This window comes from Protopterus annectens, chromosome 2.part1, assembly GCF_019279795.1.
Source record: "Protopterus annectens isolate FY-2018-M chromosome 2.part1, PAN1.0, whole genome shotgun sequence".
Classification (NCBI taxonomy): Eukaryota; Metazoa; Chordata; order Ceratodontiformes; family Protopteridae; genus Protopterus; species Protopterus annectens.
Genome location: NC_056729.1, coordinates 722,081,165 through 722,094,909, shown reverse-complemented (window position 1 = coordinate 722,094,909; position 13,745 = coordinate 722,081,165).

Sequence of the window (13,745 nt, the reverse complement as noted above, 5' to 3'; positions counted from 1 at the left end):
GGCGATTATTTCAGTGAGGGATGACTTTGCAATTGCTTATTCTACACCAGTGACCTTTCCGTACTACGTGGAAGTTACCCGAGTTGCATGTTGGCCACACTTGTATGCAGCCTTATGAGTCTTTTTCTGAAGCATGTGTTAACTACTATCAAGTCATTTGCTAGACAAATGTCTAAAACAGCCTTTCCTTCTCTACTCCTGTTGATTCACCTATGTGGACCCTGGCAGTCCTCATATCCTATTCTGTCTGTCCTGATATGTGCATTCAAGTTACTCATTATCAACATCAATTCATGTTTTATCTAGTAGGTCCTTCAACTGCTGTCTGAATATACTCTTCCTCACTATCGCAACCCTGCTGTGGGGCATAGGTTGAGTTTATGAATACTGCCTTAGCATTACACTGGAGTCTTTATCTGTCACTAATTCTGATGACATCCCTCACTGTCTTTTGAAGCCTCTCCCTTATCACGTTTTCCACACAGATTCTAACTGGTCCTCCTCCTGAGTAGTAAACACTGAATCCTAAGCAAGTGGCTTTGCTGTACAGCCCTTCCATCTTGTCTCCTGGATATATAGGATGTCCAGCCTCCTCCTTACCATGTCATCCACTTCCAAACTCCTTCCTGTCAGTGAACCTATACTGAGTGTAGCAATTCTTTGCTCAAGTTTGGCAAGTTGTTTGGTTTTATGTCCAGCTTTCACGTAACAGAGCTATCTCAGATAACCCAAGCTGGGCAACTGGACACCAGCCAGTAGGTAGTTTATTGGCACAGGCTGCTCGACTTTATAGCAGGCAAACACTTACCAGTAGGGGCACATACAACATAGCATAGGTCAGAGTAGGCTGGGTCCTCAACCCACTTATCACTGGCAAATACACATTCTAGATTGTCAATATTAGTCAACATGAGCGAATCACCTAGAGCTATATTTTCCAATATCACATGGCTAGCCCTGCTACTGCACACAGTCTGTGATATATGTTCTCCTATCATGAGGATATGGTGCACCACAGTAGATGCCCAAAGCAGTTCATTTATACAACTCTTTCTCCTATAGGGCACCACGTACAGTCTGTGCTGCTGCCCACAGCTCCATTCTTTTTGATAAACATGAGATAGCAACACTTGACATGTTTTCAGAGGTGGTAGGAACCCCACAGAGACACAGGGAGAACATACAGACTCCAAACAGGCATTGGTTAGAAGCCATGATCAAACCTTGTACCTTGTACATGGGAGGCAAAGACCTAAACCATTATGCCAACCCCTATTTTGTCCCTAGTATTAGCATTCCACATGACTGTATGGAGAGATTTCTTCTTTTCAGAATACATTGTCCTTTTTCCTTGGCCAAGCAATTAGGTGAGATTCTCATTTCAGTAGGTTCCCATTTTTGTTCGACTTTGGGTTATTTATCATAGTCTCTTATTCTGTCACCCTCTTTGCCATCAGGCATAGTGCAATGTCTGCCATGATGCACTGAGGATATCTGCATACTTTTGTGCACCTATGATGCATGTCTGGGATGTGAACACTCCTTGGTTGGGCTTACATGCTAATGTGTATATAAAATATCTATATCGATATCTATATCTATATATCTATCTATCTATGTATATATGTGTGTGTATATATATATATATATATATATATATATATATATATATATATAGGTCTACTTTTGATCATTGAAAGCACACCCTTTCGAGTCTCAAGAAGCCGACTCTGTTTCAGCAAAAGTGCAGTTTCACGAAAAATGCACTTTTGCGAAATGCACATTAATGAATTAAGTGTGGTGGTTCAGGGATCCTGTGGAACAACAAGTAAGGTGTTATTTACTTGCTATCTATACTTTCATTGGGAGTGGAAGGTGTAGAGCATTTGTGGCTTGGTTATGTAGATCACGGTACAGTGTGAATAAGGAAATGTACCCTTTTCCCTACTGTAGTTGCGATCTCGGAGTTAGTATATATAATTAGCGGCAGTGTGAGGGGTTTAGGAAGGGCTTGCTCCTCTGCAGAAATGTGTTGGTAATATTTATTTTCATGTTTCCATGCTTTGGTAATGTGCATTTCACGAAAGTGTGTTTTCGTGAAACTGCACTTTTGCTGAAACGAAGTTGGCTTCTTGAGATTCAATGGGGTGTACTTTCAATGAACAAAAATATACATATATATATATATATATATATATATATATATATATATACACACACATATACACACATATACACACACACACACACACACACACACACACACACACACACACACACACACACACACACACACGCACACAAATATATAATATATATATTTAGAGAGATAGATAGTGGGCTTACACTCTAATATAGATAGATAGATGCAGAGAGATACGACTTTCAATAAGTTGAATGTGGAAGTCAAACTTCAGGTCTTGGTCAGTGTAAACTCCTAATAGGTTTGTGTTGACAAATTCTATTTTGGTATTTTTTGAAGAGGTAATAGTGTAAGGTGCATTTTTGTCCAGGAATGCAGTTACGGGCCTTCCTCCAATGGTCCTTCTTCTGTAGGACATTACCATCTCACACCATCTGGGATGGTCAAGCCAGCACTAGTTGGTAACCACCATCTCCTCCCAGACTGGTTCCTTCAACATTCATCCCACTAAGTTAAAACTGGCCAGCTGGGGAATAGTTAGGGGTTCATCTCTGCACAACACAGGGCCAACTTTTAAAGAGTATGATTGTTGATCAATTAATCAATATTAGAATTGTAAGAATAGATTGCAAATGTTACCATTACCACTATAAAATGTTATTCATCATCATCAAATGTCATCATGATACATAAACCTTAATGACTAATCACTGTATGGAAATATGCAAACATGGTAAAATAGATGAAACATTTTCACCAAAGAAATCTGCCAGATAAAGTATTTTGAGTATGAATTTATTCAACAAGTTGGTCATGGCAGCTACTGGGTCCCTTTGCTAGGTAGTAAGTAATAATTTGGTACCACTGCACAACTGAACTAGCCACATCTTAGTCACTTACAGTAGGTTATTAAAGGATGTACTTCATGGTTAGCTCTGGCAAAAATGCTATTCTTTACTGGAGTCCAGTAGACATTGTAGACAAGCCACACATTTAGCATTTAGTGGCTAGAAAAAAAGAATTGATAACAATGGTAGACTACATTGGCAACTTGCATATTTGTGTGCTGTTTAGTGTAGAGTCAGCAGAGTATTTTTTTTTCTTTCAGATACTTTACTATTGGCTTATAAAATGTTTAAATTAATGAAGGGAGACTATTTTTCAGATTCATCATTTGGAGTCAATAAACTGTCCATTGGAATATTTCATTACAAAGAACTGCCTTTTGACTGCAAGTTGAGAAATTTAAAGAACTTTCATTTAGTTATGCCATACCCACAGTGGAATTCAGCAGAAGGTGACATATAAATCAATTCTGCTGCACAGACTGTTTTGCCCTGGTCCAGGTGGGTTATTGCTTGCTTCCAGCTTTACAGTCAGTGCTGCTAAATGCTTGGTAGTCATGCTCCCCCTGTCATTTCAGCAGTAGCTGAGATAATCCAATTGCAACTGCTGTCCTGTGACCATTACAGGGATGATGAATTATACTGATTTAAAATGAAAAAGAAGAAGAAAAAAAAGATTTTTAGTGTCTTTTAACTTGTTTTTAAGATATTGGTTGATCTGTCTTAGTAAGGGCGGCGGTGCTGCAGCAGTTAGCATTGTCACTTTACAGCAAGAGGTTCGCTGGTTCGATTCTCGGCTGGAGCGCCTTCTATGTGGAGTCTGCATGTCATCCCTGTGGTCGGGTGTGGTGACTTCTAACCGGGAAAAGCCAAAAGAGTAGGTTTGATCTGTTTCAGTGGTTATTTTATTTTTCCTTGTTTATAGAGTTATGGTTGCCTAGGGTGGTTATATCATTGCTGATGTTCGCTTTTTCATGCTCTTATGTTACTGTGTTCAAGTAGCTATTTTACTGGGATAGAACTTAACAGGATTTATTAATTTCACTCCTTGAGTTCTGCTGCTGTTATTAGTGTTCATTCACATTCTTTCCTGGTTCTGTCTATTCCAGTTATCTAGATATAGGTATAGATATAGACATATATATATATGGCTTTTGACTCAAAAAGTTGATGATCCAGAAACTAAGTGAGCAAATTCAAAAGATTATCATCATAAATGTAACCAACATGCACAGTCAGAAGCCCACACATACACAAATGCACACACACACAACCACACACACACACACACACACACACACACACACACACACACACACACACACAAACACACGCACACAGACTCACACACACATATGTATTATACCGTATATACATTTTTCTATGCTTCATCTACTAGATTTTGCTTTCTTCCTAAGATTATGACTTTAATGCAAGAACTGCAAGAATGGTGGTGTTGAATCACAGAGGAGGCTACATTTTTTGAGATTTACTTCAGCAGTATTAAGTTGTCCAGAGAAACTTTGCAAGTTATATCAGAGAGCTAGCCAACTGCTAGCTGTGTCACTGGCCAAAGATGATGGCCTACCACAAAAGGGATAAGAAAAATATCAATGAAAGGGTCAACTGCCTCGAATGAAGGGAAGCCCTTCCACACCTCTACTAGGTAATGAGGACAACGTGAATCCTCGTAGTTTGGGAAAAGGGCAGGTTCAGCAAATGGATGAATTCTTTGAGACTTTTATTAATGCTATTAATCATGAAAGTAGTTCTAGGCTATTTGAGTTAAATCTTACACAAGGGCTTGCCCTCTTCATTGAAGGTAAGTCTGGAGCCAAGATGTGGAATTGTAGGTTCTTCCGACCTTTGTAGACACAATTTTCCTCATTTACCAAGCCAAATAATTGGGATTGGGCATGACCACAGTTTATTGGAATATAACTTTAAGATCATCCAGCAAGTCATCAATCACTTTTCACATAACTCATTCAGAGAAGGAAAAAATGGCATAGGGAATATGTAGAAATGTTTTTCTGGCTGATACAGATGGGATTTAATGAATCATGAACTTGAAAACATTGAAAGTAAAGGCTCTTATAGCTGGTTTGACAGCTCTAAGCAGGCATCGATCTAGGGATGTCAGGTGATAATTGGTGGAAGGTTTTATTCATTTAATTGCAGTTGTTATTGAGAAGAAACCATCCACAATCTCTGTCACAATTAACTTTTTCAATCATCAGGAAGACATAGTATTTTTCAGGTGGTCTAGTATGGTCCATGGTATGATCAAAGGTTTAGAAAACTCAAGTAGACTCACAAGCACCCCAGATGAGATGAACGTCATGTTGACACATGGTTAAGTGCTATGATCAAAAGACCTATGTCCTTGTATCATATAGGAGAAGAGACATGTCCCAACATTAAGGATTTCTGGATAACATTCATGTACATTTGTGAGAGTAGGCTTCCAGTTGTTAAATGTTGGTTCAGGTATGGCTGCAAAGGCAGTAGTTTTAATAATACCCCCCCAAGTGCAAGTATAATGGAGTTCTAGATAGGTTAGCTGAAGAGGGACTAACACTCCTCTTTGATGCTCCAACAGAGGCATCTCCTTTTGAAGAATCCTCCAGACTATTTAGAAATCATGCTCAGATCATGCCAGACATTTCAGATGACAAAAGATTACTGAGACTAGAAAATTACTTTGGAGTTAAAAGAGAAGCATTTATAAGGGATTTGTTCTCTAAAGGGATTGCTAAAAAGGAGAATTGCAGGCTCCTTCCAGTTTCTCCCTTTTAAATTTTATAGAGTATCCCCCTTGTAATTGGCGTATAACAAGGATTGTGAATTTTGTCTAATTCACCATCTCTGTCTTTCCCTTATGGTTCTTCAGTGAACGATAACATAAGCAAGAAGGATGTTATGCTGCAATATGCCTCAGTGGATAAGGCCATCCATGTCATTCATCAGTTTGGAGACATTTGGTTAGCAACGCTCCACCTCCTTCCAGTCTGCCCTCAGAACTTGTACTTAATGGGTATACACTTTCAGGGTAACGATTACTTCAACATGGTCATGCCTATGGGCTGTTTGGTAGCATGTGCCACTTTTGAAAAATGTAGTACAACCTTGAAGTGTTGTTGTGAACAGAGATGATTTTCTGATCATGGGTGAGGTATAGACTGGTACTCTTTGAAGGACTTGACTCATTTCTAGAGCTATATCAGCAGACTTGTGTGCCATTAGTGTGCAAAACTGAAGGCTCATCTAAGGCCATTACATTTTTGAGGGCCCAAAATGCACATGGTTTGTGCCTCTTTCAGATTGCTTCAAGATGAAACCTGAATTCTTGTGTCACTTATTTTTATAAGGTAAATAATTTAAGATTACCCAAGTTATGGAGTTAAGTGGTCTTTTTGCCTTTTTACAGGGATGTGGCTCCAATTAAGGCATTTATTAGATTGCTGGTCAAGCTATTGCATAGTGGATGACAGAAACATCACAATGTCAGGGATAATAGACAAATAAAATAAAATGTTCAGTTAGGGTACTTCAATGGTAAATTCTTTTAGCAGGAGAAATGTGGACTAAATGACTCATTTTAGTTATCTGCAGATATAGCAGGAGGGTTGGGCATATTTGAAAGGTAAATGGCTTACTACCACTGCCATAATCCTGATCTAGTGTTAGGAAAAATGACATCACGTGCTTCAAATTAATGCCCATTTGGGTTTCAGTAGTAGTGTGGCAGAAAGGTTTCAATTTGAAAGTAGCTTCTCACTCCAACAATAAGGCAGTGGTACAGTTTATAACCAAAAAGTTATCCCAGTCTGTGTGAATTCAATCAGTTTTTAGGATTCTGGTGCTCCTCCATTCATGCACTAACCTGTCATCTGTTGAGCACCTCTCAGGTATTGATAATGTGCTTGCTGACACTCTTTCTTGTCTATATGTCTCCAAGTTACAGCGGTTGACTCCATGGGTGGCAGCTTCACCCACTCATATACTGGAAGAAGTCTGGATGATTAGAGAAGAGTAACTATTTTGTGTAAACCTCCTTAGTAACCAATGCCAAAACAGCATATGGGTCAGCTATCAGTGCCTACAGATATTTTTGCATGGCCCTTCTTAAGGTAGAGAAAGAGATAGAAAAAGAGACTATGGACAGCATATTTAATTTTGTACAATGTACAATCTCACTGGTCTAAAAGTGATCCGCCAGCACTGCTACGACTCATTTGTCATCTCTTAGCTTGCTTGCCAGAGCATTTGTGTTTTGGGAAGTAATAAAGCAGCAGATGGTGTTTACATTCCTAAACGCTTGTGACATGTTCAGATGTGACTCAGTGACTCTCAGTTCCCCAAAGGGAAATATCTTTTAAAATCTATTCTAGCTAGTGTACATGCAACATCACCTAATTATGAGTAGTTTGGGGTACTTTATTCTCCTGGCTGTATTTGAAGGCATTTTGTGTTAGTGAACTGCTTGGAACTTTAAAATAGAATCATCCACCACTGGTTAGTTATGATGTCACAGTGTGGATTTCCAGGTCCAGTGATGATCAATCTAATCAGGGCCAACAGGTAGTTCTGGACGGGTCTATATTTGAACACTGAACATTCAAAATGTTGAGTGTTCTAATATCGAACCCTAGCAATCGAAAATACAAAACATTGAACATACAGAACAGCAAATTTTTTCCTAGGGAAAAAAATTGCTGTTCCAAAGCACATACACACAACACAAGCACACCAAACAAACAGCAATCCACACACATACACCTAAACTCTTACACCTAACCCTACACTAAACTACACATACACCACTAACTATCCACTTACCTTAACCCAAACTGTAACCCTAAGGTCCATCACTATCGCACAGTCACCTCACCTGCACCCTAACCCTAACCCTAACTATCCTAACCCGCCCTAACCCTCATGTACACACAATCGCACACTTACCTGAACCCGACCCGTAACTTTCCACCAGAGTGCTGAAAATACCGAAGCAACAGAAACAGACAACCAAATTCTTTCCCTAGAAAAAAATTGGTTTTCTGTTTCTTCGATATTTTCAGCATTCGCTGAAAACGGGTCAATATTAGAACATTCAACATTTTGAATGTTCGGTGTTCTAATATAGACCCGTTCTGGACAGGGCATCGGTTTTCTTAATTTTGTGCACTGGCATATTACTCTCCATAGTCTGGCCCATCCCTCTAACATGAAGAACTCGATATACATTTTCCTAATGGGCTTCAGATAATGCATAGGGATCGTAATATATGTTTACTTAAGGCCTTAGCTTTTCATGGTATACCCTGCATTGGATATTCATCACATTCATTTAAGATGGGCAGCACCTCAAATTTGGTGGCCAAAAGTCACTTAATTAGTCAATTAAGAGGACAGATAGATGGTCCTCTACTTTATATTTGGCTTATATAAAATAGTTTTATAATTCTGTTCTAGAAAGTTGTTTGTTTTTAAACTTGCTTTTTTTTTCCTTTCTTGCAGATTACCTGTGAGTCATGACTTTAGGTCATTTTGTCATTTAATGGATGGCCAGCAGAAGTACGTAGAGGAGGTCTGAATTTGGGCTTGGTGCCTCAGTGCTGTTAGATAACTTGAAAAGGTTCTACAGTCATTTGTTGGGATCAAATGTTGACTTTATTTCATGTCTGTTATAACAGTTCACATCCATGTGCTTATAGTGCATTTATGTGGGACTGACATTGGTAAGATTCTGAAATGTAAATTTCCTTCCAACATTCTTATAAATGTATCTACTATACAACATTTCAGTCCTAGTCAGCTGGTTGGTTGGTGTGATATTGTGCCCAGAATATTGTGCTTTGGGTCTTGTAACCTGGCCATGCTAGAAATAGCCCACAGAGTCTTAAATCATTGGGTGGGGTGTTCCACTCCCCAGTTGGGTTTTACAGTCCTTGACCATTGGGATCTCAGAGCCAGAGACCCTGTTTGCTTTACTGATGATGGTATACCTATTTCTGATACCAGTTGTGATTTGTTTAACCTCAGTTTGTGCCTTTATTTACATATATTTTTAAAACTGTTTATTGCACTGCATAGTAGTCTTTATCTTTGGTATGCTTTAATCTGGTAAATTATATTTTTTGTGCTCTGTTGGTTTATTTATCATTTGCCTGACTGTATATAATCCATCCATCCATCCTTCTAAAAAATGTTTACAGCCAGGAAAGCTGAAGGAACAGACTGTCTGATAGCAGCCTAGTGGGTGGTCACTGTGTGTTGTTTCTCACCTTTTTATTCCCCCCATTTCTTTCCTTGGCCTAGTAAAGATTCAGAATTTGATAGGAAATTATTTACAATGCTGCATGTGGCCAGTGTGCTGAAGGAGCACAATGGATATGCCATTTGTCTGGAGGGGATAGACCAGACCATTTGAGCAATACTTCTTGCCACAATGTTAGCAGGGCTTTTCACGTAACTGGGATATTATGATAAAGGAGCACAATGGATATGCCATTTGTCTGGAGGGGATAGGCCAGACCATTTGAGCAATACTTCTTGCCACCATGTTAGCAGGGCTTTTCACGTAACTGGGATATTATGATGAAGGAGCACAATGGATATGCCATTTGTCTGGAGGGGATAGGCCAGACCATTTGAGCAATACTTCTTGCCACCATGTTAGCAGGGCCTTTCAAGTAACTGGGATATTATGCTATTCAGATTTATGTGGTTTACTAGTCTGATAAATCTGAGTTTATCCATGTTAAAAAGTCACATATTTGTTAATAAATTTGTTACAAAGTCTGTAAGGTGTTCTATGTAATTGTGTGGGAAGTGTGTTGAGGAGCAATTTAAGTCTGTAGCCTATACAGTTTTAACATCACAATAGTGAGAGGAATGAAATAAACGTCATACAGAAACATATTATAGAGAAGCAATTAGGCAAAGAGGATAGTGTAACTGCTTTACCTAGAAGTGAGACTTTGAGAAAGTTTGTTATCCCAATGTACAAGTCATATTCAACCAAGACCAAGACAGGACTTTTGGACTTTTATACCAAGTGCAAGCATGTAGTCTCTCCCTGTCCCTTCCCTTACTTCCACTTTAGTAAATGCATTTGGAGAATGCACCTTTTTGCCTTGGCAATACAGAAAAGAGGAAAATAAATTAGCCTAACATTATGAAAAAAATAGCAAAGTAACAATATGGTATCTAAGGACTATACTGAAATTTAAAGTCTTACCCAGGTAAGTTCACAAATTAATTATATGTTTGAAAAAAGTGCACATTATGGTATACATGGCATATGACTAGTTACACCCTAGATGGTACTGATTGGTGAGAACAAATGGATAGGTAAACATAATTAAGAAAGGCAGAGACTTGAATTTCTTTTTGTTGTATTTTTTACTTCCTCCACTATTTGCTTAAAGAAAAAAAAATGACATCCTTCCACATGCATTGCCTGAATGCATGAGTTGTAGTGTTAAACATGCTCTAGCAGTGACTGATAATCTTCCTAATACGACAACCTGGTACTAACACAGTCAGATTTATTTGTTCCAGAGCAGACTGCCTTGAGCAGACAATAACATCCTTGCAAAGTGAATACCACTGTTACATTTGGCAGCACCTCTGTCTGCTTGTTCTCGGCGCTGTTCTTATTCTGAGAACTGTTAAGCCTTCTGGCATTAGGACTATTCTCCTTAAGTACTTCAATCAGTGGCTTGAAAGGCCCTGACTTACATTCTAATTATTAAACCCTACTAACAAATGCTCTTAAGAAAAACATTTTGTTTTCATGCACACAGTTCATCTTCTCTTTCTGTCTGATTTAAAGTTGAACTTGTATGTCTAAAAAACAGTTTTTATGCCTTGTATCTTTGTTGGGCTATGCCATGTTTTCATCCTGTTTATTACACAATAAAAATGATTCATCTTTCAGATATACCATTTTGCATTTGAAGGATGTATTCTATATTTAGCTTCTTTTTTCCACTTTGAATTAATACATTCTTAAAATGAATTGCATTAAAAACTTAAAACCTAATTCATCAAGAATTTCCAGTAATTGCCTTATTCTGCCCATTCTTTCTCTCTCTCTCTCTCTCTCTTTTTCTCTGTCCTCGATATGTGATTCATTTGTAACACTTGATATTATGGGATTATAGCACGTGTATTTTTGTGCTATCATATACTTGTTAAAGATCCTTTTAAATCTTTCACTGAAAACTATTGCTGTATTTTTATTATTATCTGAATTATGCTCCTTGCTTTCACAAAGTCATGTCTGTCTCTCTATCTATGTAGATCTCTCAACAAATCAGGTCTCAACAGAATCTGACAAATCCAGAAATAATCATAGACAATCAGGGAAACTTAAAATATTAGTACTATTAACTTGAGAAATTGACAGAATAAGAGAATGTGAATTAATATACATTTTCTGATGTAAAGGAAGTCTATAAGTCTTATTGTCTTTATTTATGGAGTGTAATTTAAAACCTTTTCTCCAAAAGTCAAAATTTTAGGAGCGGATGAAAACAGGTGGAGCTAAAATTTGAGTCATAATCAGGGATATCCCTGAAAATAAGCAACACTGAGAGGTATGTATCTACATATTTTTCTGTCTGTCTTCCCCTGTATCTCACCACAGATAACCACATTTTTCAATTCACATATGTTCTAGTTTCAACTTCCACTCTTCTGAGCATATTAGTTTTCCCCAGCATCATATTCATGAGTGCTGAATGTTCACCTGGAAAACACAAAATACTCATCTGTCAAAATCAATTAATCTCCTTTAGGGACAACTCCCACCTTGATTCTCGTCAAACCCTTCATTAGTTTGATCCTAACTGGCATAGATCCCACCCTAAGATGAGTCAGCTGCTGCGGCAAATTCATCATTTTATCATTCCAACTTTGTATTCTTTATGGAATGGACACCATGTCAATGGCTACATAGAGGCTGCTGTACCTACCAAAAGTAAGCCCAGGACCAGCCCCAGAAACAAACCATCATGGAGGCATCTCAAATTAAACAGGTTATACGACAAAACAAAAAAAAAATATGGCAAAATCCGGAAGGGTAATTCACATAGAAATAAAAACTCTCTCATCAAAGTAAATAAGCAACTAGGAGGGCTAATAAGTTCAAGCCAAGCCAACTTTGAGGTCAAGATAGTCTCCCAGGTGAAAGATAACCACAGGTCCTTCTACAGCTATGCTATAAACCTCAAGGACAGCACACAGTAATTTGCTGAACGTTTGTTTAATGGTGCCATATTCACCAAGCCTGGCGATATAGGGAACCTGATAGCATACAAATTTACAGTTTTGCCCCTCCCTTACCCTCAACCATCCCCTTAAAAATACCATCAAATATAACCACATCCAACTATAACTAGGGAGCAGGTACTGGCTGCATTCACTAAACTCAAGAATATGGCCTCAATGAGCCTCGATAACATCTCAAGATGCCTCCTGAATAGTCTGAAATATGACCTAGTTGGACCACAGCAGTCATTATTTAACTATAGTCTTAAAACAGGGTTTGGCCACATGAGTTGAGGACTGTGACAGTCATCCCCTTTGTAAGGGAGGACATTCCACAGATCCTGGAAACTACAGACCCATTAGTCTGACCAGTCCTATCTGCAAAGTCATGGAAAGAATTATCATGAAAATTGTCTACAAGGACATATGAAACCCCCAGACAATGGATCCATCCCAATTTGGCTTTGTCAATGGAAGGTCTTATTTCCTGAATCTAGTGGACTTTGAAAACGTCACTAAGGCAATGGATGAGGAGAAAACAGTGCAAACTGCCTGCCTAGATCTGACTAAGGCATTTGATATAATACCCTTCTCTGTTATTGTCAACAAGCTTACAGATCTAAGTATAAACACCTTTATAACATGCTGGATAGTTACTTGGCTCATTGATAGGACCCAGATGGTTAGAATCAGTGGGAGGCTGGTCGCCAGTGGAGTCTCACAGGACTATGTGCTAGGCCCACTCCTCTTTGGCATCTACTTCTCAGATGTCAAAGCCAATGTCAAAGGTCTCTGACTAACCAAAATTGCAGATGATTGTAAACTTGGAGCAGTCATTGAATCCCCCAGAGATGAGAACAACTTTCAGGAAGGCCTAATACAGACAAACGCTTACTGCCAAAGGCATGGCTTAAAACTCACTACTAATAAATGCACTACAGTACCTTTTAGAAAGTCTGGCACTAAAGGTAACTACATCATCAATAAGACACACTTAAAAGTTGATTCAGTAGTCAGGGATCTGGGAACTCGTATAGATAGTAACCTAGCCTTTGACCAACATGTGTCCAAGAGAGAAAGAAAATCCTTCTGTGTTGCTCAGTGTATAAGAAAGGACATTTCATCTAGGTCCAGAGACATCACCAAACCACTGTACTAAGCCCTCATCAGACCCATCATGGAGTCTAATGCCTCCTACCTGACCAGACACATTTAATAACTGGAACATCCACAAAGGTTTCACACAAAAAGAATACAGTGAGTAAACACAATGCTCTATGATGATTGCCTCAAACCCCTCTTTCCTTGGCATCATACAGACTTTTGAAAGCTGATCTTTGCTTGACATTTTGATGAACCCTTTGCACATCTGCAAAATGGACATCATCAGAACTACTAGATTAAAAGACCTAAGTTTTGCTTACAGCATAAGTAAGACATGTTAGTAAGACAGATATGTTTCTCAGAGAATTCTCATT